Raw genomic sequence first — 25,946 nt, 5'->3', positions numbered from 1 at the left:
CCCATTTATTGCACAAGGGCTGCGTAGCAAGGATTGTAAATACCAGCTTTTAATTATCAAGTTTATTTATAATTCATTAATGGGAAGTAGATAAACAGTCAGGCTATGATTGGAATGGGGGGAGGCTAAATTGAAAATAGCAGGCTATACAGATTAAATGGGAAAATATTGATGCAGACTCAAGGTGAAAATTTCTTCCCTTTCATTTTCCTTTGCTGCAGTTATTCATTAAGTCCATAGTCTACAACCCACTTACTCAACAGCAGTCAGATTGGCTCTATGTGAATAAGCAGGCTCAGCTGTGTATTGTAGCTGTAAAGAATGAGACAGAAAAATCATGCTTGGGGATCATGTTGAGCTCTAGGAGTTGATGTTCTTTACTTAATGCAGACAACCACAAGCCATGCTTTGTATTTTTGGGAAATCTAACATTTAGCATGTTTGCAACTGGGGTTTTGCGGAAGAGTTCTCTAGTCCAATTAAGCCCATATGTTCAAAAACAGCACAGGGTTGAATCCAGCGTGTCTGTTCTGCTCACACAACAGGTTTCCATTTTCACAACAGAACATTCCTCCCCATGCACTCTCAAAGTATGCTGCAGGAGTTGGGGGGCCCTCCAGAGTAAAGGGAGAAGGAAGGGAACATCCAGCTTGTCAATATCCTCCTTAAATTGTGGTGCCTGGAACTGAGCACAGGACTCCAGGTGTTTATTTTATGTGTGCCTGTTTGCATCCAAGTGTGTCTAGAAAATATAAAATTATCTATCTTTCTATCTATCATAATTTGATGTAAAGTAGCACAATACAATATCAGTGATGATCACCCCATATAACAATTAGCTGCAGTTGCTGTATGAAATCTGTCTAGAATGAAAATGCAAAGCTGTAGAATTGGCATGTGCTGAAAGCAAATTCTTTCCTCCCTCTTCAGAGCTGGGATTGTATAGAGCACCATTCAGTTTCCTAACCATCAGCCTGACATCAGAAAAGCAGCCAACTATAAGAAAATGACACGTAGCTAATTAGAAATACTGACTGGCCCAGAATTCTGCCTGACACAAAGTGGATCTTTGCCTTATTTACAAAGATTACTTGACATATTAGTATAAGCTCTGTACTTTATAGGTAAAGGTAAAGAGACCCCTGACCATTAAGTCCAGTCGTGACCGACTCTGGGGTTTCGGCACTCATCTTGCTTTATTGGCTGAGGGAGCCGGTGTACAGCTTCCCCGTCATGTGGCCAGCATGACTAAGCCACTTCTGGCGAACCAGAGCAGCACATGGAAACGCCATTTACCTTCCCGCCGGAATGGTACCTATTTATCTACTTGCGCTTTGACGTGCTTTCAAACTGCTAGGTTGGCAGGAGCAGGGACCGAGCAACGGGAGCTCACCCCGTCACGGGGATTTGAACCGCCGACCTTCTGATCGGCAAGTCCTAGGCTCTGTGGTTTAATCCACAGCATAAAATGGCAGGGCTATTGGAAAGATTCTTAAAGTCTGTTGAAATGAAATTAGAAATTTGTGGGCCTTGGAGAGGAGAAGGTGCATTGGTGCAGGCAGAATGTTGTCACTCATATACTATTGCACCATTCATAGTATATGTAAGACAGCACACAAGGAAGCTTCATTAAATATCTGGCTTTTGTTGCCTGCCTGGGGTTGCAAAACATGGGTGGTTGCCAAGCTGGCCACTTTTTCTGCCTGGTAGGGTGAGTTCATAAGCCACAGAGGCCTGTTCTGCAATAAGCAAAACTCATTAGTAAAATGTGAGCTGGTGCAGTGTACTGTTTATTTAATTCCATTTATGAATGGTTTCCCATGAAATATCTTAAAGCAATTTAACAGCAAGATCATCAACAATTACATAAATGATATAGATATAGATGATATAGATATAGATAATAGATATAGATATAGATATAGATATATAGATATAGATATAGATATAGATATAGATAGATGATAGATAGATATAGATATAGATATAGATATAGATATAGATATAGATATAGATATAGATATAGATATAGAGAGAGATAGAGATGATAGATAGATAGATGATAGATAGATAGATAGATAGATAGATAGATATAGATATAGATAGATATAGATAGATATAGATAGATAGATAGATATAGATAGATAGATAGATAGATAGATAGATAGATAGATGATAGATGATAGATAGATGATAGATAGATAGATAGATAGATAGATAGATAGATGATAGATAGATAGCCACCCTGGAAAAGACCCTGATGTTGGGAAAGATTGAAGGCACAAGGAAAAGGAAATGACAGAGGACGAGATGGTTGGACAGTGTTCTTGAAGTTACCAGCATGAGTTTGACCAAACTGAGTTGGACACGCCTAAACAACTAAATAGAAAGCCAATTACAATGATTTCATATATTAAAAGAATTGTGTTGTTGTGTCAAAGTGTCACTAGTACATTACTGATCTATTTAAATAACTTGTTAGGTGCTTTTCCAGTGCTCAAGGTACTGTACAGTAGCAAATAAGACAAAGTAAACAAATGTGAATAAATCCCTCCAGTGAAACCATAACAAAGCAGGACCACTGTAAGAAAACAAGACTAGCCAGTTGATCTGAAGGCCATGCAGAAGATTTGGATCTTGTTTTACCTCTGCCTCCAGTAGATCAGTAAAGAAGGAGTGCTGCATATCTCAGGGTAAAGTTCATTCTTCAGCCTTGGGACACCTGCCCCTCCTTATGGCAAGCAGGGTTGGCATCAAGGGTCAGCATGGCTGTCGAGGGCCCTCCCCTCGGTTGTGTGCCCACCAGCAAGAACCCTCTGGGCCTGCTTTTCTTCTTCACCACTGTATCCTGTTTGTTCACTTGCTTCTCTGGTCCAGAGGGATGCAAATCACAAAGCTGGTGAGAAAGGGAAGAAGTAGCTGCCACTGTCTGCTTGCTCGTTGGCTGTGCCTGATAAGCAAGCAGGTGGTAGCAATTAGGCAGAGGATGAGCAGCAGGCAACAATGGCAGTGGGGTGGTGAAACTTGAAACTGAAATCATAACATAACATAACATAACAACACAACATAACATAACAACATAACAACATAACAACATAACATAACATAACAAACATAACATAACATAACATAACATAACATAACATAACATAACATAACATAACATAACATAACATAACAACATAACATAACATAAAACATAACAACATAACATAACATAAACTTACATATATCTACCACCCTTCATCTGAAGATCACAGGGCGGTTTACAGCATGAAAATACAAAACATCTTTGGCCACCTCATGAGAAGAAAAGACTCCCTGGAAAAGACCCTGATGTTGGGAAAGATGGAGGGCACAAGGAGAAGGGGACGACAGAGGACGAGATGGTTGGACAGTGTTCTCGAAGCTAGCAGCATGAGTTTGACCAAACTGCAGGAGGCAGTGGAAGACAGGAGTGCCTTCTGGTCCATGGGGTCACAAAGAGTCAGACACGACTAAATGACTAAACAACAACAACAACAATCATAACAACAGCAACAACCAATAACTCCCTCATCCACATGCACATTAAAATGGCCATAGATTGTTTAACCAGCCAAATAAAGAGAGGCGCTCTTTGGAGAACCCAGGCTATCCTGGGTTTTCTGAGTAAGCACTGGCACCCTGAAATGAACCTGGAAGAATCTGGGCCACCCGTGCATCTAGAACATGATCCTGATATTCCACACCATACTTTGTAATGCTGTGGTAGACCATGCCCATTCAATAAATATTAAAACACAGCCCTGTATGTGAACACAATTAACAAGACATGTTTTTAAAAAATCAGAGCATGATCAACGAACTGGAGTTAGGTGAGGGACCCCTTGGGAGCAAAATTTCCAGAGATGAAATGGTGAAAATTGGAGTTAATGGATTTGGCAGCATTGGCCGTCTGGTCACCAGAGCTGCAGTGAACTCTGGTAAAGTTGAGGTTGTGGCTATCAATGACCCTTTCATTGATCTGAACTACATGGTCAACATCTTCAAGTATGACTCCACTCATGGCTGTTTCTGTGCTGAAGTGAAGGCTGACAATGGGATAAATAACAACAGTTCTGCCCATCCAAGCATCTTTCTTTCAGTCTTTGAAAATGCTATCTTTTTAAAGAAATTCTATTATAATTTTGCTTCAGATCTGAAAGGGTGGGTACAAAGAATTTTGAGTTAATATCAGTGCAAAGGAACACTCACGTTTCATTCTTGGATTTCTTATTATTCTATGGTCTCTAACCATTCTGATTCTGATTTAGCTTGATTTGCCATAGCTTAACATCTAAAATATGAACATCAGTTGAAAAATGTTTCCAAAATAGAAGTTTGGTAGACGATGGCTCAAGGTAGACCCTTTAAAGTCATGCAGTTGGAGAGTATCTTCATCAAGCAGAAGACATAAAGAGCTTTCCAGAGCTCTTTATCAGACTGGATGTTACACAAAACAGGGAGTGGAGGAAATAACAAAATTTGGTTCGGTATAGCAATAAAGTCTGTGAAGCTGAGGCTCCAATACTTTGGCCACCTCATGAGAAGAGAAGACTCCCTGGAAAAGACCCTGATGTTGGGAAAGATGGAGGGCACAAGAAGAAGGGGACGACAGAGGGCGAGATGGTTGGATAGTGTCTTCGAAGCTACAAACATGAGTCTGACCAAACTGCGGGAGGCAGTGGAAGACAGAAGTGCCTGGCGTGCTCTGGTCCATGGGGTCACGAAGAGTCGGACACGACTAAACGACTAAACAACAACAACAAGCAATAAAGTCTGCATCTAGTCTCAAACACGAGATCAAGACCACGTAATAGATTGGATTAGTTTCTACCAGCTTGTTGCAAGTTGCTGGTTATACCTAGAATCCTGCAACAAAAAAGCAATGGCTGACCTCCAACTTTTTAGAAACGAATTCCAGCAGTTACCCATGTTTCTGGTTAGGCAGTGAGCAGAACTAGAGTTGCATGGCAGTCTTTATATTAGGAAAGGCTGTGGATTTTGGCACTTATGGATCAAGACAGCTACATTTGTGTTTCATATTGCATTGTTATACTTAATAAATTATGTATGTGAATTGAGAGGAAAATATCTGCTTAAATATCTGAATCCTCAGTATTGCTGATTATGAACTTACATTTACTTAGGAAAGACATGGATAATTAACAATTGGGTGTTTTTATTCAAAAATTAACATTAACCATATTAGTAGATTGCTGAATTTTGAAGTTATAAGAATCTTTTAAGGGTTATTTGGCAAGAAAGGTGTTGGATTAAATGTGCCTGCTTATGGGGCTGTTTTCTTTGAATTTTTTGCCAATGATGCTTTGTATTATTAAAGCTTCCAACATTATCCATTACGTGTACTGTTCTGCTCAACATAGTGAAGAATTTAATTGTAATCTAAGGTCTCCCTGTACTTACAAGAATTTCAGTACAGTGGTACCTCGGTTTAAAAACAGCCCTGTTAACGAACTATTCAGTTTATGTTCCGGTTTGTGAACTTTATCTCGGTATACGAATGGAAGCCGAATGGTGGAAGGGCACCAGCAGTGGGAAAGTTCCCTCATTAGGGAAAGTGTGCCTCGGTTTAAGAACGGCTTTGGTTTAAGAACAGACTTCTGGAATGGATTAAGTTCGTAAACCGAGGTACCACTGTACATTCAAACTACTCCCTTCAATATAAAATACATTTCTCATTCAGTTAACATACTGGATTTCCAGTTACTACCATGCACTTGGGACTACCATTGAAGACAGTCCAGAAACTTCCGTCAGTTTAGAATGAGGTGGTTTGTATCTTGGGTTGTACCTGGAGTTGGTAGTATAGTATACTATGTTTTTTGCCAGATTCACTGACTTTCAGTTTGTTTTGGGGGTTCATTGAAGGCACTGGTTTTTCTCTTTAAAGCCCTGAATGGCCTGGTATCAAAATTTTATCAGGAACCATCTTATTCTGTATGCATCTGTTCAAGATTTGAGTTTTGAGGTCAAAAGTGTATCTGGTGGAGTTGAGAGACAGAGGTGGCCTTTTCAGTTGTAGTACCTAAACTATGGAATAGCCCCCACAGAGGGAGCTTCATCAGGTATTTAAAACTTATTATTAATGTTATTTCTTCATTATTAATTAGAATTATGGGGGGGGGCAATGAATTAATATTTGGCTTGCAAATTCATGTGTGAATATCTGTGCAAGGAATGGATAATGGAATTACTTTAAAACGAATTGGAAGCCCTTTTCATATTATCCCAGTGATTCTATGCTTATTTTGCCTTGTAGTAATTCATTTTTTTATTGCAGCTGTAAAATCATAATGCAATTATGAAGCCATTAAAGAATCATCTCTTTGTAGTTTGTGCTTCATCTGATCCTGCTATTTAATTGAAAAATCAAAATGCACAATTTACTACCATTAATGATCTTTGATTGATATGGATTAATCAAAAAGGTTTAAATGACAGACATAACACAGCAGGCTTTTTCCTGAAATTTATAAAAGAATAGATTTCTGTACACCTCTGTATTTAAAATTCACAGGATAAGAAGTATCCTGGGGTTGCATTTGACAGTTAATTGGGTCCAACATTTAAGACAAATAAAGCAATGCAGCTTTAATGAGCAAATATGCTAGTAAACACAACATAATACAAAGTTATGCCAAATTTTGTGATCTGCTCTTAATATTGCATATCCTGTTTTCCAGCAAGATGTCATTCACCTCTGCTTATTTCAAATCAAGGATAGCTACCTTATTTTGACCTGTGGTCTACATTCACCTTTGGCCAATCCTGAGGAGCCTCATGCCTGCAGTGTGTGTGTGGCCAAAAGTGGATGTGGTCACTTCACACTATCACATGCAAACTCTGTCATGGACGCAAAGGCAGAGCATATACACAGGAACACAGACACACAGCCTCTCCACTCAGCTGATTCATGCGGATCAGCTGAGGAAAAGTGTTGTCACCCACTATCTGCTCATTAAATGCTGGGCTCTGCCCACTCCAATGCTGTGTCTAATTTATGCTTTTATTTTTGCTGCCAAAATCAGTTGGGTCATAGGTGGCCAGAAAAATTTGCTTGGAGGCAGGGTCAGGCTCCTGAACCTAGAACCTATAGAAGTTAGCCACCCCTTCTATAATAAGATTAAAGATAATCATAGATTATTTTATATTGCTGTATTTAGGAAGTAGACTTCTGGAAGCACCATTTTGAGAAGAGTATAAGAACAGTGGCCAGCCAAAACACCAATCTAAATTGGTATATGACAATGCTTTGTGCACGCTTTTGTTGCTCTTAGATTGCTAAATTAGAGGCCAGGTGGCATCTCTGAGGACCATGCTTGACTCAGGGGGTTTATAGTTGTTGAACTCTCCTCTATTGCTTAGATGTTGTTCAGTTCCATAAATGGCATTGTAGGTACAAACAAATGTAGGTACAAACATATATCCAGCCCTTATAAAAATATTATTTAGTTCATAAAAGGTAAAGGTAAATGGACCCCTGACCATCAGGTCCAGTCGTGGCCGACTCTTGGGTTGTGGCGCTCATCTCACTTTATTGGCCGAGGGAGCCAGCGTACAGCTTCTGGGTCATGTGGCCAGCATGCCTAAGCCGCTTCTGGCAAAACCAGAGCAGTGCACGGAAACACTGTTTACCTTCCCGCCGGAGCGGTACCTATTTATTTACTTCCACTTTCAGGTGCTTTCAAACTGCTAGGTTGGCGGGAGCAGGGACCGAGCAACGGAAGCTCACCCCCCGTCGCAGAGATTTGAACCTCTGACCTTCTGATCAGCAAGACCTAGGCTCTGTGGTTTAATCCACAGCACCATCCACATCCTTTCTTTAGTTCATACACAAGCCTCCTTGTATATGTTGGTGGACTAGTTGCATGATCAAATGTTTGCCATGGGTGATGTAGGAAAAGCTGGGTGGGAAGTTTAGCATTGTGTCTTTAGTCTTTAGTTCATATACATCACCCATGACAAATATTTGATCATGCAACTAGTCCATCAACATATACAAAGAGGCTTAAGCAATTTCCTTTACCTTCTTTTATTGGTTGTGTTTGTTGTAATTAGTTTTAGTGTTTATATTGTGTCTGTAAGTCACTTTGGCTCACCTTTGTACGTACAATAATAATAACAACATTGCTGTTGCCGTTGCTGTTTTTTTGCCTGGACAAACAAATGATAGATGGGGTGATAGAATCAACCAGGTAGCAAGTAAAACTGGGACAGAATATTCACATAAGCAGTTCGGTGGATTGTGAGACTTAAAGGCTTAGGAAGAACTTCCTCACAGTAAGAGCTGTTCGACAGTGGAATTTGCTGCCAAGGAGTGTGGTGGAGTCTCCTTCTTTTGGAGGTCTTTAAGCAGAGGCTTGACAATCATATGTCAGGAGTGCTCTGATGGTGTTTCCTGCTTGGCAGGGGGTTGGACTCGATGGCCCTTGTGGTCTCTTCCAACTCTATGATTCTATGATCTGTGCATTAGAGAAAGAAAGCGCAAGATGTGGGACAAGACTCTGGAGCATCGCTTTGGACATTCAGACGATTGGAAAGAAGACTGTTGAAATTTCAGTTACGTGGACCAGTCCTTGGCTTCTTCCTTGTGGTTCTGAGGCAGCTGCCTATAGTTTCATGTTCAGCCTGTGTTGGCACAGTGCTGGGTACCACCATCTCGATGCCGTTTCAGACAGCAAGAGTCCCTGTGTGTGTATATGCAAACCACCCTTATGTAATAAATTGTAGCATACAGGTCCTAGATTAGTCTTGCATGTTACCACCATATGTCTGGGCAAGAAAAGCACATCTCTTCCCCATTTTTCACAATCACATGGGGGCATACAAGAAAAAGCTATAGTTCTGTTATGTTTTTCCAACGTGCTGGCTTCTGGTTGTGCAGGCAGCAAATATTCAAGTGCTTACATCAACTGTCTCAGCAAAATTAGACAGCTGCATTGGTAATCTTGCTCCAGTCTGTGTGCTGACAAGCAGTGCATGAGTAATGCAAGAGGCCTTTCCAATGTGACCCTCTTCCCGAGCAATAATGAACAACAACAAAAAATCTGCATTATCAGCTATTAGTATATGCCGGAATTAGGATCAAGAGGAGGAAAGATAAGCCCTTAAGTATATGTTTATTACATTTTGTACCAGCTGAGGTCAAGCTAAGTAAGGAAATAGTACCTTGCCAATATTTGGTATGCTTTAATGTTTTAGATTGGTTTGGACTCTTTTCCCTACTAGGAAGAGGCATTTAAAGCTTAGTGAATTTATTGTGCCTTATACAGCAGGCTATATGACCTGTAAAAATATTTCCATTTAAATTACAGTTTGGATGAACAGATAAGTGCATTAAAGAGTGATCTTTCATGCTCTGTTTCAAAGGTAATGAAAATATTACTTTGAAATAGAAATCCATTTACCTGCAGAGGCGTTCATTACCAGCAGTAATCTCAAGATTAATAGTCAATAGATATTGGCGATTGTGAATAAACCCTGCCATCTTTTAAACATCCAAATACACGTAAAGGAAGAGTGAGTGACTTCATTGCCATGTACTTCTCTGTTGTGCTTGGTTTTTAGCAAAAAGGCACAGTGTAGCTGTTGTAGATGGGTCTTTTTAAGCTTTATTTATGCTGAAAAATCAGCTCTGACCATACTGCTAACTATAATCAGCAAGAGATTACCTGGTAAGAGAAGGCAATGCATAAAACATCAGCACTCAACAAGCAGGTGAAGTAGAAGCAAAAGGCCTTCTGCTCATGAACATGAAAGTCCTCAAGGAAAAGCTCTCCGACTCACAAATACCATGTTGTGTAATTATTCACTCATGTAAGGTGAGCTACAGGTGCATGTAGGATTCATTGACTAGAATTTTAATGGCAGATTTCTTAAATTGGTTGGACATTTTCACTAATACTTAGACTCTGAATCTGAATGCTGTACTGCTGTCATTTCAAGAGGGAGGCTGAGATGGGTTTTAAATTTTAATCCCCAAACAAATCCAGCAGGTATCTGAAGAAGTGTGCATGCACACGAAAGCTCATACCAAAAACTGACTTAGTTGGTCTTTAAGGTGCTACTGGAAGGAATTTTTTTTGTTTTGAAATCCAGCAGGCTCAGGGATGACACCCTAGGATGTGAGAAATTGACATTTCCCATGACACTGAAATAAACAAAGGTTGAGATCATAAACTGGATCCCAAGGATAATCCCTTACTCAACTGAACACCCAAATAGGCCCATGCCTTCTGATTTATTTAACGGAGGAGAAATGGGAACTTGCTGCTTCAGGACCAGAAGGAAAGAAGGAAGGGGTCTATATGTTGGAGGATAAAAGAGTAGCTATATTTTTATTTATTTATTATTATTAATATGCTCTTTGCTTTACATCAATTTCTGGGAAGAGATACAGTAAAGGGAATTACTCAGGGACTTGAACATACCTTAAATAGAAGAGGATATGCTTTATCTGAGGCCTGCTGCAGACTCAGTTCCTGGCATCTCCTGTTAGGTAGCAGGTGATGGAAAAAACATCTGTCTAAGACTCTGGAAAGCAGCTGCTTGTTGGAATAAACAATATTGGGCTAGGTGGGCACAAAGTATGTGACCTTCTATAAGGCAGCTTCCCATGGTTATTAAGCAAGTGACATAGATATGCTTGCAAGAGTGTTGTTTTGTAGGATCCTTCTTCAGAAATGATGACAATGTCAGTCCAGTCTCAGGATGGGTATCAAAGAGACATTGTTATGTCCTCAGGTACTAACCTGTTTTTGTTGGTTTGTTTGAGAGCCATACAATATGGAGGCAGAATTTACCATGAATTCTCATTTTGTCTCCACTGCCACCAGCTCTGGTGAAACTTTATCCTCACTTTTTATAAACACAATTTAAGTATTTGTGCTTCTTAATTTTTTATAATGCAGGGTTCCATGGGTCTCCCTATCCATAACTCAAGAGTTTCTCAACGTGACCCTTTTCTGCTGCCACCCATTCCCTTAAAATGCCTTTGAAATTTCCTAGTACAGGCATAGGCAAACTCCGGCCCTCCAGATGTTTGGGACTAAAATTCCCATTGTCCCTGACCTCTGGTCCTGTTAACCACTGGTCCTGTTAGCTAGGGATGATGGTAATTGTAGTCCCAAACATCTGAAGGACCAGAGTTTGCCTATGCCTGTCCTAGTAGCTTGATATAATATAGCACTAGAGATGGGATGGAACTATTAACTAAAATTGTTTACTAGGGGATCCTGATACATTGCAGTTTTGTATGCCCTTGATGACAGTTTCTAAAGACTTAAGAGACCTTGTTGCTGACAACGTCCTTTAAAAGGCTCATTTCTCTGGCCAAATTCCCCAAGTCTCTGTCCCAGTCAAATTCACTAACAATCTGGTCCAGCTGCTTCTGGTTGTACTAATGGCTACTTGGTTTTCTAAAACATGCTTGAGTAACCTTCCGGTAAGACCTTTACAGTGGTACCCCGGGTTAAGAACTTAATTCGTTCTGGAGGTCCGTTCTTAACCTGAAACTGTTCTTAACCTGAGGTACCACTTTAGCTAATGGGGCCTCCCACTGCCGCCGCACGATTTCTGTTCTCATCCTGAAGCAAAGTTCTTAACCCGAGATACTATTTCTGGGTTAGTCGAGTCTGTAACCTGAAGTGTCTGTAACCTGAAGCGTCTGTAACCCGAGGTACCACTGTATTTTAAACTGTTTCATGTTGTGTTTTAACGTTGCAAACACGCCCTGGACCTTAGAGTGAAGACTGCATAATAAATAACAACAAAAACAACCCAGTCACTGTCTCCCTTTTTACTATCTTCTCCAGCACAGTACTGTTAATACACACTGGGGATGGATCGCTTAATATTCAGCTCTGTGCTTGTCTACTTTCACTTCAGTCTCCTCTTCTCTTGCCTCACACCTCCGTCATCTGCTAACTTTCCCAACTGACAGTTAACTCCCAATTGACAGTCCCAAATGACAGTTAACTGCCTATCTTTCACCGACTAGAACCTTCAGCTGCAGCGTGCTGTTTCCCAGACCAATCAAAAATGAATTTATCTGATCCAGGCCCTGGCTATAAATATTAAAAGCAGCCTTCTTTCTCTCCCCTTTCTGAATCTTATCACCAAGCAGTTGCTGATAAACAGGCCTGCAACATAGTAACAGTGCAAGGCCTCAAAGTTGGGCAGTTAGCACTCTGGCAGCAATGAAGTTGCAATAAATCTTTTAGAAAGCACAAAACACAGAGAGACATATACACAACCTTTCTCCATGCCCTCCTATGTAATGGAAAGTGCATTTGAGTCAGGTATGAAGAATGCATGGTGAAATTTACTGATGTCCTGGAATTGGAAACGGTGATACTGCTAGGTGCATTAATAGTATAAGTTCAGACTGATAAGCTCTGTCCTCTGTCTGCTGCAGCCGTGATAACAAACATGGCACCCTCTTGATGTTGTTGGACTTCAGCTCCCATCAGCCCCAGTTAGCATGTCCAATGGTCAGGGATAATGGGAGTTGTAGTCCAAAGCATATTGCCTATTCCTGGGGCTTTAAGTTTCAATGAAGTGAGAGGTCAGACAAAAAATAATATTTCTCCCTTTGCTGTCCCTTGGTTGCTATCATGTAACTATCAAGTAACACAAAGGTGCATACAGGTTGTCGGTAGTGAGAGGCAGAAAGAACAAAGGTAACTCACTGAAATATTTGAAGAGGGTCAACTTTACGCTCTTCCTCACACCTAAACAAAGGCTTTTCCAAAAGGTTGGCCTCCAGTTTGAGAATTAAGTGTCTAGAGACTCCCCAACCAGGTACCCTCTAGACGTTTTGAACTATAGCTCCCATCAATCTGCAGGACAGATGTTCTGGGATGACGTGATCCAAAATATCTTGATATTCTGCCTTTAGCATGGCCGTAACATTTGGTAGTAGCACAGTTTGGCACACATACCCTATGCAAGATGCCTTTACTCACAAGTAAATGCTATTGATGTCAAAGAGGCATATTCACAAATATTACGTCCTAAAAAAATTGTGTGGAGGGGGTAGTGAAGCCAGTAATGGTGAAATATGCAGTGAAATATTGGGCCTGTTGAATTTTAATAGCAGTAAATTTAGCTCTGGCACAGCTGGTTCATTTTTGCTTATGATTCCTTATGATTCCTTACTACTTCATGACCTGAAGCTTAAATACTTGAACGGGCCCCACTGAAAACTTTTGTGTTTGAGGCATATGAGGATATAAGGAATTTCCATCTGTTATTAGGGCCTCACTTAATACTTTAGTCATCATGTGATAATCAAGCTGTATCTTGCCTGATTTTACCTCACATTTTCCTGTAACTCTGGACTGGTTTGCCCAGGTAAAATAAAAGACATCCTATTAAAGGCAGATAGAAAGATCACATCACAGCCTGTCAGTTTCAGTAAAAGACACCTTTTTTAATGTCTGGCTGTCCTAGATTTGACCTTGTCATTTTATGCCCTAGTGGGCATTTACTATTGTTAGCTTCTTAAACCAGGGCAGAGACAAATATAAAAGCATGAGGAACTATTCTGTAAATCACAGTAGGCAGGAAACAAACATTTATAAAGCACAAAATGCACAAACCTTAGTAATAATTAGTTCATGTAGAGCAGCAATTGTCAGTGGCCCTCCAGTCAGTCATAGGTGAATCTTGGAACTGCTCAGGTCCTGGAGACTGATTATAGTAGTTATGGTAGGAATTATCCCATGATAGAAAAAAATAGATCAGATATGTTTTAAAGGTGCCTCTGTGTGTGTCTGTGCATGCATGCATGTACAATGTGAAGTGTTCTGCTCAGAGAGCACAGCAGAGCCCTAATCAAATCATTACTGAAACCACTGTATTTGCACTCACCCTGCTTTCTGCAGAAGCATATTAAAAGTGTGGCATCCTTTGTGGAGGGAGTATATTATCATTCATTCATTCATTCATTCATTCATTCATTCGTTTGTTTGTTTGTTTGTTTGTTTGTTTGTTCAGACCCCTGGGCTCTCACTTGTGGGGTGCCTCAGGGTTCTGTCCTCTCCCCCATGCATTTCAACATTTACATGCAGCCACTGGGAGAGATCATCAGGAGGTTTGGGCTGGGTGTTCATCAGTATGCAGATGATACCCAGCTCTACCTCTCTTTTAAATCAGAACCAGTGAAGGCGGTGAAGGTCCTGTGTGAGTGTCTGGAAGCGGTTGGAGGATGGATGGCGGCTAACAGATTGAGGTTGAATCCTGACAAGACAGAAGTACTGTTTTGGGGGGACAGGAGGCGGGCAGGTGTGGAGGATTCCCTGGTCCTGAATGGGGTAACAGTGCCCCTGAAGGACCAGGTGCGCAGCCTGGGAGTCATTTTGGACTCACAGCTGTCCATGGAGGCACAGGTCAAATCTGTATCCAGGGCAGCTGTTTACCAGCTCCATCTGGTACGTAGGCTGAGACCCTATCTGCCTGCAGACTGTCTCGCCAGAGTGGTACATGCTCTGGTTATCTCCCGCTTGGACTACTGCAATGCGCTCTACGTGGGGCTACCTTTGAAGGTGACCCGGAAACTACAACTAATCCAGAATGCGGCAGCTAGACTGGTGACTGGGAGCGGCCGCCGAGACCATATAATACCGGTCTTGAAAGACCTACATTGGCTCCCAGTACGTTTCCGAGCACAATTCAAAGTGTTGGTGCTGACCTTTAAAGCCCTAAACGGCCTCGGTCCAGTATATCTGAAGGAGCGTCTCCTCCCCCATCGTTCTGCCCGGACACTGAGGTCCAGCTCCGAGGGCCTTCTGGCGGTTCCCTCACTGCGAGAGGCCAAGTTACAGGGAACCAGGCAGAGGGCCTTTTCAGTAGTGGCGCCTGCCCTGTGGAACGCCCTCCCATCAGATGTCAAAGCGATAAACATCTACCTGACATTCAAAAGACATCTGAAGGCAGCCCTGTTCAGGGAAGTTTTTAATATGTGACATTTTAGTGTATCTTTCATCTTTGTTGGAAGCCGCCCAGAGTGGCTGGGGAAACCCAGCCAGATGGGCGGGGTACAAATAATAAGTTATTATTATTATTATTATTATTATTATTATTATTATTATTATTATTATTTATTCATACATACATACCCCCACCCATCCGGCCGGGCCTCTTCAGCCACTCTTGGTGCCCCCCCAACAGAATATCAAAAACACAATAAAACATTAAACATTAAAAACTTCCCTAAACAGGGCTGCCTTCAGATGTCTTCTAAAAGTCAGGTCATTGTTTCTTTCCTTGCCATGTGATGGGAGGGCATTCCACAGGGTGGGCACCACTACCGAGATGGCCCTCTGCCTGGTTCCCTCTAACCACACTTCTCACAGTGAGGGAACCGCCAGAAGGCCCTCGGAGCTGGATCTCAGTGTCTGGGCTGAACAATGGGAGTGGAGACGCTCCTTCAGGTATACTGGGCCTAGGCCATTTAGGACTTTAAAGGTCAGCACCAACACTTTGAATTGTGCTTGGAAACTGTACTGGGAGCCAATGTAGGTCTTTCAGGACCGGTGTTATAGAGTGAGGGAATGATCTCCTCCCATGAAATACTGGAAGGAAGAATTGCAACAGATACAGTGGAACCTCGGGTCACGAACATGATCCATGCAGGAAGCATGTTTGCAGCCCGCAGCGTTTGCAACCTGCAGCGCTGCATCTGAGCACATGCAGATTCGATTCGGCGCTTCTGAGCATGCACAAAGTGCAATTTAGCGCTTCTGCACATGCGCGAGCACCAAAACCCGGAAGTAACCCATTCCGATACTTCCGGGATTTGACGCATCTGTAACCTGAAAACACATATCCCGAAGCATCTGTAATCCAAGGTACCTCTGTATATGGTCATGTCTTGAGCCAATTACGCAAGGCAATAAGAAGAAAACAGCAATGGGGAAGGGAGGGGATGAAGCAAGACTCAGTGTATATTATGAGAATGAATGAGTAATGAACTAGTGTACACATTGAATCTTCAGTAAGTCACATTTGTCAGTAATTTAATACTTAGAACTTATATAATGCGGCAGCAAAGTGGGCTGGAAATTGCTTCATGCAGATCTTGTTTGTACAGTATGCCAAGATAGAACATGGCTTATTATGGGCAGACAAACATGCAGGCACCCAGGATAGGAGATTATGGCTGCTTTGCTCCTCCATCGGTTGTTCTGCCGCTGTGCTGCACTGACCTAAACAGTAGGTTGGCTTAAAATGCCCTACTAGCCCAGATCAACTGTAAAACCATAGGGCAAGCTCTGCACTCAGAGACCTGACTCAAGCTGTGGCTTGTGCAAAGGGCAGTATATTCATTATATAAATATCTAAATAACCATCAGCCCAAGTTCTGATAGCAAACCTTGCCAAACCATGTCTTAGCTCAGCGCTGCAGCAATATGACTACAGAAGGAGCAAAGCAGCAGGTATTCTTCCAGGACCCTGCATGTTTGCTTGTTTGTGGTAAACTATGGTTTTGCTTAATGTTGCACCAGGCCAGTAATTACCTTAGTGTCTCTACAATGAGCACAAAGTAGGTAAGTATAATTATCCACATTCTGAAAATTGTGTGTGTTTGCGCACACATGAAAGTGAGGGAGGGACAGAGACTGGTTTTTCCTAAGGCTGACCATTCTAAGTGAATTCTACTATATATTCTACTATATATGTCCTAGCTCGTTTCAGGAGATTCTGGAGTACATTCTACAGCATACACTCTATTCGCTCAGGACATTATCTAGACATGCACATACCATTACTAAGGTTCTCACTCATGAATATTCTGAGGATCCTTAATACCATTCTGAGAAACTCCAGGTTTTGCTGGAACACAGTTTGAGAAGCTTAGAATTAGAAGCTTTTTAAATTAATAATAAAACTCTGTGCGCTGTATCTTTGACCATTGTGGTTTGAGTTGTGGCTGAAGAAGAAGCCTGGCTTATAAATGACTGTAATATTTCTGTCTCATTCAGATATATAGCATTTTTGCAGAGCAATGTACGCAGGTGAAGAAAACTGTTTTTATTAGAGTGGCCGAGGCAATCTCAAGAAGGTCAAGGCGATAAATAATTGTCAAAAACTCTGTAGGTACACAGAAAGTTTCTTGCTTACTAAGAGGTAGTGAAAAAGATCAAACTCCTTTGTCCCCAGAGAGAATTCATTACTTTGAGCTGATGAGTTAGATTTGCACTTTGATTTAGGGATCATATTTTACAGAGGACAGCATCTGCTTGACATTATAGATGGCACCAGTTAGCGGAAGGTTGTGTTGAATGACAATCACTGGTACTAGTGTGGTATAGCAGCATGGAGCCGAGTTCAAATCCTTGCTTAGCTGCTCCCTGAATTCCTGCTAGAATATTTTCAACATTTCTATCTGATTTTAATGATATTATGCCGGACTGACTGTTTTTAATTGTTGTTGTATTGTTGTGGATTCCTGCTGCTGTTCAGTTGGGATCCATGATATATTTTAAATGTTATGTATTTTGTGTTTTGATATCTTATGAGGAACAGGCCTTAAAAGCCCTAAAAGCCAGCCTAAAAATACATTAAAACTGAGTGACTCTTTCTCTGCACCTATCTAACACTGAGAGTGCACATGATCAGTATGCATGGCCTATAGGGCAGTATATGCAAAAGAAACATTCCGGGTGTGGGCTTCTCATTCCTCCAGTCTATTGTGGTGTGCATCATCAAGGGAAGGTGATAGTCTAGGAAGATTTAGTCTAGTAGGATTGAAATTCTGAAGTAGACTAGAAATTTAAGGGAAAGCTAGTGTCAGGACCCTGGACAAGGTCCAAGGGGCTGTTTCTGAACTACAGCTGAGGCAACAAAAGCAGCTGGTAGAGCTTTATAGTGTGGAATGAATAGTTTATACAAAAGACCTGCCCCCTAAATACTGCATCTGGTCAGCTAATAGGCCTGTATCTTTTTCTGCAGCCATCTGCATTTTCCAGGCAGTGTGATTTCAAACTTTAGGGACTTATTTGTGGAAAGCTTATTGGTTCTTTCATTATTCCTCAAGGAGTCTGGCTGAGTCATCAGAGTCCAGTAGTAGAGGTGCCCCCTTTGTTGTTCACGGGACAAGATGTGGGTTCCAGTGCCAGAAGATTGACATGGCAAGGACTGGTGGATTCACCTTCAATCCTCAAGTCTACTGTTGTACGAGGACTTTGCATCTGAGGAATCATAGATCTGTAGAGTTGTAAGGGGCTCTGAGGGTCCTCTAGTCCAACTGCCTGCAGTGCAGGAATCTCAGCTAGATCATACATGGCAGATGGCCATAACTTCACCCAGTTCACATTTACCAGCTTCCCCACAAGAATATAATGAAAGACTTTGTCAAAAGCCTAACTGAAATCAAGATACACTATGTCTACAGAATTCCCCTTATATACCAAGCCCAGGCTTCAACTCTCTCTTTGCATTGCTGGACAATGTTTTTCCTTTGGGTAAAGTAAGTGATGAGCAGTTCTCTCTGTATCCCAATAGCATTTCTCCATCTTCTGTATGCAAGGGACTTGCTTATTCTTCCTCTCGCTTCCACTGATTTCAGTGGGATTCTTTTTCATGTCAGATATTGAAGACTAGGGCTCATCTCTATTCATTGACTATGTGTAAAACACAAATGTCAGCACACAGTATTTTTGAGGGGTGGAGGTGGAATGCAACTTAACTAAGACGAAGTCTCAGCAAGATTTATATCTTATTCAATAGCAGTTGTTGCAAAATAAATCTGCTTTTTTTGGCATAAATATGTTATAGTATTGCAGTAACGATTCTACAGGTAATGATAAAACATCTACTCTTATTTTACAGCCAGGAGATGTAGGAAATGGATATCTCCCAAAATATCCTTCTCAGCAAAAAAACTGTTCTTGTTTTCTGTTTTATGCTGCCCTGTGGAGGAAAGGAGTATGGTCCTCTTACTGATGCAGGCTTGATGATGTTGGTGATGGTGATTAATACATTTATACCAGCCTGATGTTGTTGTTTTTATTAATTATGATGTTAGACCTATGATGTGTTTTCTGTAAGACACTTTACTTGCTTTAATAAAGAAAAAAGGGGAAAATACATTTATGAATTGCTTCTCATGAGGCATATACTATACTATACTATAATATAGTAACATATATAAAACAGTTACATATAAAAACAATTAAAATGACTGTATATATAAAAACTTTTTTAAAAAAAAAAACAAACCCAAGTATGAATATTAAAAAAACAGTTTCAAACAACAGCACATACGTGAAATCAATCTGGATCAAGGAGAGATACCAACAGAGACAAAGATTTTAGAAGGCTTGTTGAAAGAAAAACATCTTTAGCAGGCATCGAAAAGACAGCAGAGAATGTGCCTTCTGATATATAAAGGGATGGAGGGAGTGGAACCTGTTCAAAAAAAGTATTCCACCAAACCGAAAGAAAATCTGGGCTAATTGAAGTGGACTTATTTGCCTTATACCTTGTCAACCAAATGTTCTTCTCCAAATACTACCACCCATGGGCAGAGGCCACAGATGCCCTCCACACCAACTGGCCCAAAGGACTTATTTTTGAATTCTCCCACACCCCTCTAGCAAGGACCCTCAAGAAGGTATGGGAGGAATGCAACAAAGTTGTAATCGTAGCTCCTTGCAGGCCAAGGAACCCTAGTTTTCTGAGATAACATGCATTGCAACAGAATCCCCTTGGCGTCTCCTGGTGTCCCCAAGACCTCCTCACACAAGGTCACTCACCCAGACCCAGAATGGTGCAATCTGACTGCATGGCAATTAAACAAAGATGCTTTTTAAAATCAGGTCTGTCCCCCAACATAGTGGGAATCATCCTATCGGCATTACAGCCATCTACCTTTTGGCTGTACCAGAGCACCTGGAGAGTCATCCTTCAATGGTGCAAGTGTAACAACAGGGGTCATCAAATGCCAACAGTGCCCTTCAGCTCTCTATATTGGAAAAACAGGCCAAACCCTACGCCAAAGGATAAATGGACATAAATCTGATATCAGGAATCACAAGACAGAGAAACCAGTAGGAGAACACTTCAATCTCCCAGGACATTCTAGACAAGATCTCAAAGTAGCTGTCTTATTACTAAAGAATTTCAGAAATAGACTGGAAAGAGAAGTTGCTGAATTGCAACTTATTACCAAACTTAAAACCACGGAGATACCTGGTCTGAATAGAGACATCGGATTCTTATCTCATTATACATGATAAAGCTATTTTTAGCCATCTCACCCCTTGCTTTTCCCTGTATGACCAATTGCAGTCATTAACAGTTGTCAACAGGTTTACCACACCTATCAGCCAATCACCCATTCCCACCACCCTTCTGAGTAATACCCCTCCCCACCCTCTCACTATATATAAGGGTCTGGTGACTTCTGTTTCAGTGCAGTGGCGTAGCGTGGGGGGTCCAGGGGGGGCCGGCCGCACCAGGCGCAACATCTGGGGGGCGCGCACTAATCTAGTGGAAGAGACTCGAGTGCTAAAATCCACGGGTTAGGGGGCGCAAATTACTTGCCTTGCCCCGGGTGCTAACAACCCACGCCACACCACTGTTTCAGTGTATCTGAAGAAGTGTGCATGCACACGAAAGCTCATACCAATAACAAACTTAGTTGGTCTCTAAGGTGCTACTGGAAGGATTTTTTTTATTTTGCTTCGTACAGGTGATCAGACAAGGCAAGCCTCCAAGACTATAACTTGCTATGTGGCTGGGATGTCTTAAAGTGCAGGATTATCAATTACACACCCCACCTTAGCAACACACTGCACATACCTCTGAGCTATTGCATCTCTGTTTATGGCTTTCCTCTTAGCTTGGCAAAATGGCAAACCATAGCTGCTTCCAGGACCACCGACAATCAATGTCCCCAGGAGGTGACTAAGTTCCTTTCTCAAGCCAGTGGGTGGTGTTAATCTTCACTTAAGTCCAGGATGCTGGCATAGATATATAAACTTCAGATGAGTCCAATGGACCTTTCTCTGATTTCCCACTTTCCAATAGAGTCTGTTTTATTATGTCATTAAACATTTATTAGATTGTAATATACTTCAGTGAAATTACAGAGTAACTTTGTGTGACAGCCTGCTTTGATCTTAAAACAAATAAGTAAGAGAATAGTTTTAAATGATGGTACAAATGTACTACACTCAAACCAATTTCCATTTCTTTCTTTTTCAGTACACCTCTTAGTAGCTAACAATTGATTCATAGAATCTCACTGTGGACCCTTTTTGACACTTGAAGCAAACTTCCAAATGACAGAATAGTATCTAATGTCACAGAAACATCTTTCTCTCTGTTGCCTTATATAAAAACATATAAAGATATGTATACTTTTTAAATGTCCAAGGACAACCATAGGTGATGCTCCTTTGGACATGGCTATTTGATCTTTGTCACTGATAATCAACAAAAAAGAAAAGAAAAATCCCCTCCCTCAACTTGCAGCCAGCACCTATGGGCATTTCTTCAGCCAATCTTTCTGCACTGTTGCATCAGATTTTAGTACCCAAAGCAGAAAGACACACACACACACACACACACACACACACACACACACACACACACTAGAAGCAGAGTCATTTGAGAGCCTTTTAGTACCTGAGTGCAAAAGCACCTGAATTTAAAAGGCAAAAGTCACACATGGCTTCATTGATTGCAAATACTAAGTGCATATTTAAACCAAAGGGTCAGGTTTCATTGCGAGAAGCAGACATAGAGCCAAGACCTATCCTGTTTGCCACTTCTGTGCTTATTTCAGGAGCACCAGCCATTTCACTGTAGAGGCATGCATGTATTTTGCTGTTTAAACTGATGGCTCTGGTTAATTCAAGATGGGGAAATTTAGAAACCAAGCTTATTCAATATTAAAAACCCTGGCTCAATTAAGAGCAGAGATCAAATTCACTCTGAAATCTGGGGCTGACTATTATTTACTTATTTAAAAGGATTATTATCTTGCTCCTCTGCAAAAAAAGGCTCCCACAATGGCTTACAAATCGATAAAAGCAAGGCATTATTTGCCCTCGGGTCTTAAAATTCAAAAAGACATGACACAAAAAGAAAATGGATTAGGAGGGAGGAGGAACTAAGCCAAGTTAAAGGTAAAGGGACCCCGGACCATTAGGTCCAGTCGTGGACGACTCTGGGGTTGCAGCGCTCATCTTGCTTTATTGGCCGAGGGAGCCGGCGTACAGCTTCCGGGTCATGTGGCCAGCATGACTAAGCTGCTTCTGGCGAACCAGAGCAGTGTACAGAAACGCCGTTTACCTTCCTGCCGGAGTGGTACCTATTTATCTACTTGCACTTTGACGTGCTTTTGAACTGCTAGGTTGGCAGGAGCAGGGACCAAGCAACGGGAGTTCATCCTGTCGCAGGGATTTGAACCGCCGACCTTCTGATCGGCAAGCCCTAGGCTCTGTGGTTTAACGCACAGCGCCAGTTATTAGTTACTAGTTCTAATGACCAGCTGGGATTTAAAAGGAGAGGAAGAGTCAAAAGCTAATTATTTTTTCCTCTGTGCCAATAAAGTAGTTCTGCATGCCTTCTCTTCCTTCCTCTGTTACAGCCGGGTGCAATGGCTGCTGCCAAGTGACAGTTGATGGAAGGAGGAGCTGGCTTCTCAGCAGAGCTGGTAATGATATTGATTCTCTTTTCCTCTCTCTTCTATTACAGCCTGATGTAATGACTACTGCCAGGCTAGTAATGGGTTCTTAGTCAGCCACACCTCTCTGCAAGCCTCTCCATTTCCAAATGAACTTACTCTTGCAAAGAGGGATGTCAGGGTTAGGGTGGGCTGGTGAGTGACAGGAGAGACTTTATAAGCATTAGCCTTAATGCCTGGCCAATCCTGAGCTTGCTCAAGAAGATTCTTTCTTGCTTGGCTGCACGGGAGTTGTTGTTTCAAGCGATGTTTAATGTGGTGAATTGAACTTAGGCCTCAGGAAAGTGTAGGCTTCAATGATGAGGGCTAGAAGACTGGGCTTGTCACTAGCAAAGGAGAGAGCAAAGGCCTTGAGAAATCCCCACCCACGGTTAGCACCAGGATAGCAGTATTTCCCATTTAAATTATAGCAATTATTTCTAAATGTGCCATTATAGTAATAAATCAGCAGGGGCAGGTTTGTGTCTTCTTTTGTACTTGTGTTTGGCAGTGCATAACTGGCCACCCTTGCCTTGCTGTCCCTTCAGTCCCAACACATATTTTCAAGGAGAAGATTATTTGAGGGGGCACCTGGTAGGAAGGCAGGGGATAAGGCCCCTGAGTTTTTCAAGCCTGTTCAGAGACCATAAGATTTTCCAAGTACTTAGTTAAACAACAACAACAAAACCCCTCAGAAAACAGATTGCAATCTTAAGGTAGGGAAAGTTCAACTAATAGGCATGTAAAACTTGTGTATTTAAACTCTCAACACAAAATATGAATTGGACCTGTCCAAATATAGGACCCTCAACCCATTGGCTTTCATAAACATTGTTCTGCTTCATCGTTCTTTGTCATTCTACAGAGTATTCAAGGCAATGGCTTTTTTATTGGCTTGGAGAGTCTCGTGTAGTTTCTTTGCATCAGATCAAACCCCAATCTTGAATGTTTGGTTTGTCTGGCCACAGCCCTCAGGTGTGATTTCTGCATTCAGTCCAAGCTCCAGTGTCCTTGTCCCCCTTCTGACATCTCTATGAGTGTGCTCTTTGACAGCTGTGGAATATGATTCCTTGGTTCCCACATTAGCATGGCTAATTACTTTTGCATGTTATGAAGTTTCCACTCTTCATAATTCTGTAATAAATAGGTGATGTGAAATCGAACACACAAAAATGTTGGGATGTAAAGGGAGCAATGGTCTTATGTTCGTCACTAAATATTTAGCACACTTACGTAGTTTTGGATGTTTTAAGGAGTTTTGCCCTTCCACAGTTTCCAAGATCCTAAAATGAAACTAAACTATATGCTTGGCTCATTCAATTTATGCCAAAGGGAAAACAGTCTTGCCTAGTCAGTGAATCAGGCACATGACCTTTATGTTTTGCTTCATGAGAATGCAGTGCCTCTCATCCCCCTGGACCTCATACGTGGCTTTGACTTATATGAGACACATATATAATTCCCTCTAATCCTATTGAGAGTTACACACAGTTATCAAAGAAGATACATTTTTAACCTCTTAAGCAAGCCGTCCACAAGGCATCTGGAATTTATAGTTCTCATCAATTTGGAGCAATGCAGGTGAATAAAACGAACCTTTAAACTAAAACTGTTGCTGACATAGCCTGGAGACTCAAGAGCAAAAGTGAATATTCAGCAATGTATGGCTCCTCCTTTTCCTCCAGCTACCTTATAATATTAACTTCCTTGTAATCTTCAGAGGCTTGCATAATGGAGATTCGAAGGCTACACTGTTGAGTGTGTGAAAGAAAAAGGCTGATCTTTGGAGACAAGTCCATTAGCCAATTAAGTGTCCAAGCAAATAATTTACCCTCGCAAGAAGATGGTGTGGCTCTATTTACATAAAAGAGAATTTTCAAGTGCATTTGCGTGGGGTCTTGTTAAGGCTGGGGAAGTTAGCGTGAAGTTGAAACTTTACTCAGAGAGCTGAAATACTTCAGTGGCTAATCCAGGGCAATGTGGGTCCATTAAGGAGTCTCAAAGCGGCTAACAATCACCTTTCCCTTCCTCCCCCACAACAAACACTCTGTGAGGTGAGTGAGGCTGAGATACAGGGTGAGTCTTTTAAAAGAGGCCCTGTGGAACATGTGTACTCTGTATCCACGAGGCCTCTTTTAAAAGACTCACCATGTACTTCAGAGAAGTGTGACTAGCCCAAGGTCACCCAGCAGCTGCATGTGGAGGAGCGGGGAATCGAACCTGGTTCACCAGATTACAAGTCCACTTTTCTAAACCACTACACCACACTGGCTCTCACCATGATGGTGTGTGGGAAGGGAAACACGGGGAAAAGCAAATGATGGATTTAATGGAAGTTGTATGATCTTGTCTATATGACACACAGTGCTATTTTTCGGGGGGGGGGGGGGACTCACCAGGAACGCCTCCCTTGTTCTCTTATAATGGTAGTGGCGCCTACCCGAGAGGTGCCAGAACTGTGTTCCAGTGAGCTACGGCTGAAGAAAAGTGGCATACAGTTTAGAGTAGCAAAGAACTACTACTCTAAAATGTTCAGCTGTTACTATGCTCTGGTGGGCCAGGCTTGGCCTGCTCAGATTGTGAGCTATGAAGCCCAATATAGTCCACCAGCAGTATATGATAGTCCATTAGACTTTGGTAAATCTTTTGGCTCTATTCTCTGCTTGGGACCACACATGCAGGGGCATGATAAGACACACATATACTCACTCCTTTATCTATCTGTCTATTTATCTGGTATATATTTAGCATGCTGTGTCATGAGCTTGGCAGGCCTGGGCCAGGCAAACACAGATTTGCAAACCCAGCCAGCCAAGTTGTACCTTTTAATGAGAAGTTTAGCCAGAGATAAATTTTGACAACCAAACAAGTAAAAATTCACATCGGTAGAAGTAAAATTGAGTGGTATTGCTTATTTACTTACTTAAAGTATTTTCATCCTTCGGCTGATGACAGATTGGTTTACAAAAGATAAGTATAAACAAATCAGTATATTAGCATAAATAAACAACCTATTTAAAGTCATGGCGATAAGGACATTTTACCTCGTCGGGTGTTTCTGCTTCTTTTGGGCACCACAGGACCATTGGTTCAAAGCATTGAATATGGTACTCTATTAGAGCAATAATCACCTGAACATCCCAGGGTGGTTCACAACAGAAAATACAGTGGTACCTCGGGTTAAGTACTTAATTCATTCTGGAGGTCTGTTCTTAACCTGAAA

The 25,946-nt window shown here is 41.6% G+C and overlaps 1 protein-coding gene and 2 long non-coding RNA genes across 10 annotated transcripts in view; 2 read left to right on the top strand and 1 right to left on the bottom strand.

Annotated features, from left to right (window-relative positions):
* GRIA4 (glutamate ionotropic receptor AMPA type subunit 4) overlaps positions 1-25,946 on the top strand; it is a 232,997-nt gene that overhangs the window by 23,324 nt on the left and 183,727 nt on the right. The gene's annotated exons all lie outside the window — the stretch shown is intronic.
* LOC310843905 lies at positions 8,509-12,004 on the bottom strand. The gene is made up of 3 exons (XR_014563765.1): positions 11,876-12,004; positions 10,476-10,589; positions 8,509-8,732 (listed from the first exon to the last, which is right to left on the bottom strand). It is a non-coding gene; the product is annotated as an uncharacterized lncRNA (long non-coding RNA).
* LOC310843979 lies at positions 12,174-19,091 on the top strand. Its single transcript, XR_014563847.1, has 3 exons — positions 12,174-12,344; positions 17,031-17,141; positions 18,880-19,091. It is a non-coding gene; the product is annotated as an uncharacterized lncRNA (long non-coding RNA).

The sequence above is a fragment of the Podarcis gaigeae genome (genome assembly GCF_964106915.1).
Source record: "Podarcis gaigeae genome assembly, chromosome: 4".
Classification (NCBI taxonomy): Eukaryota; Metazoa; Chordata; class Lepidosauria; order Squamata; family Lacertidae; genus Podarcis; species Podarcis gaigeae.
Note: the sequence above shows the minus strand (reverse complement) of the source record. Positions and strands in the feature narration are given on the sequence as shown.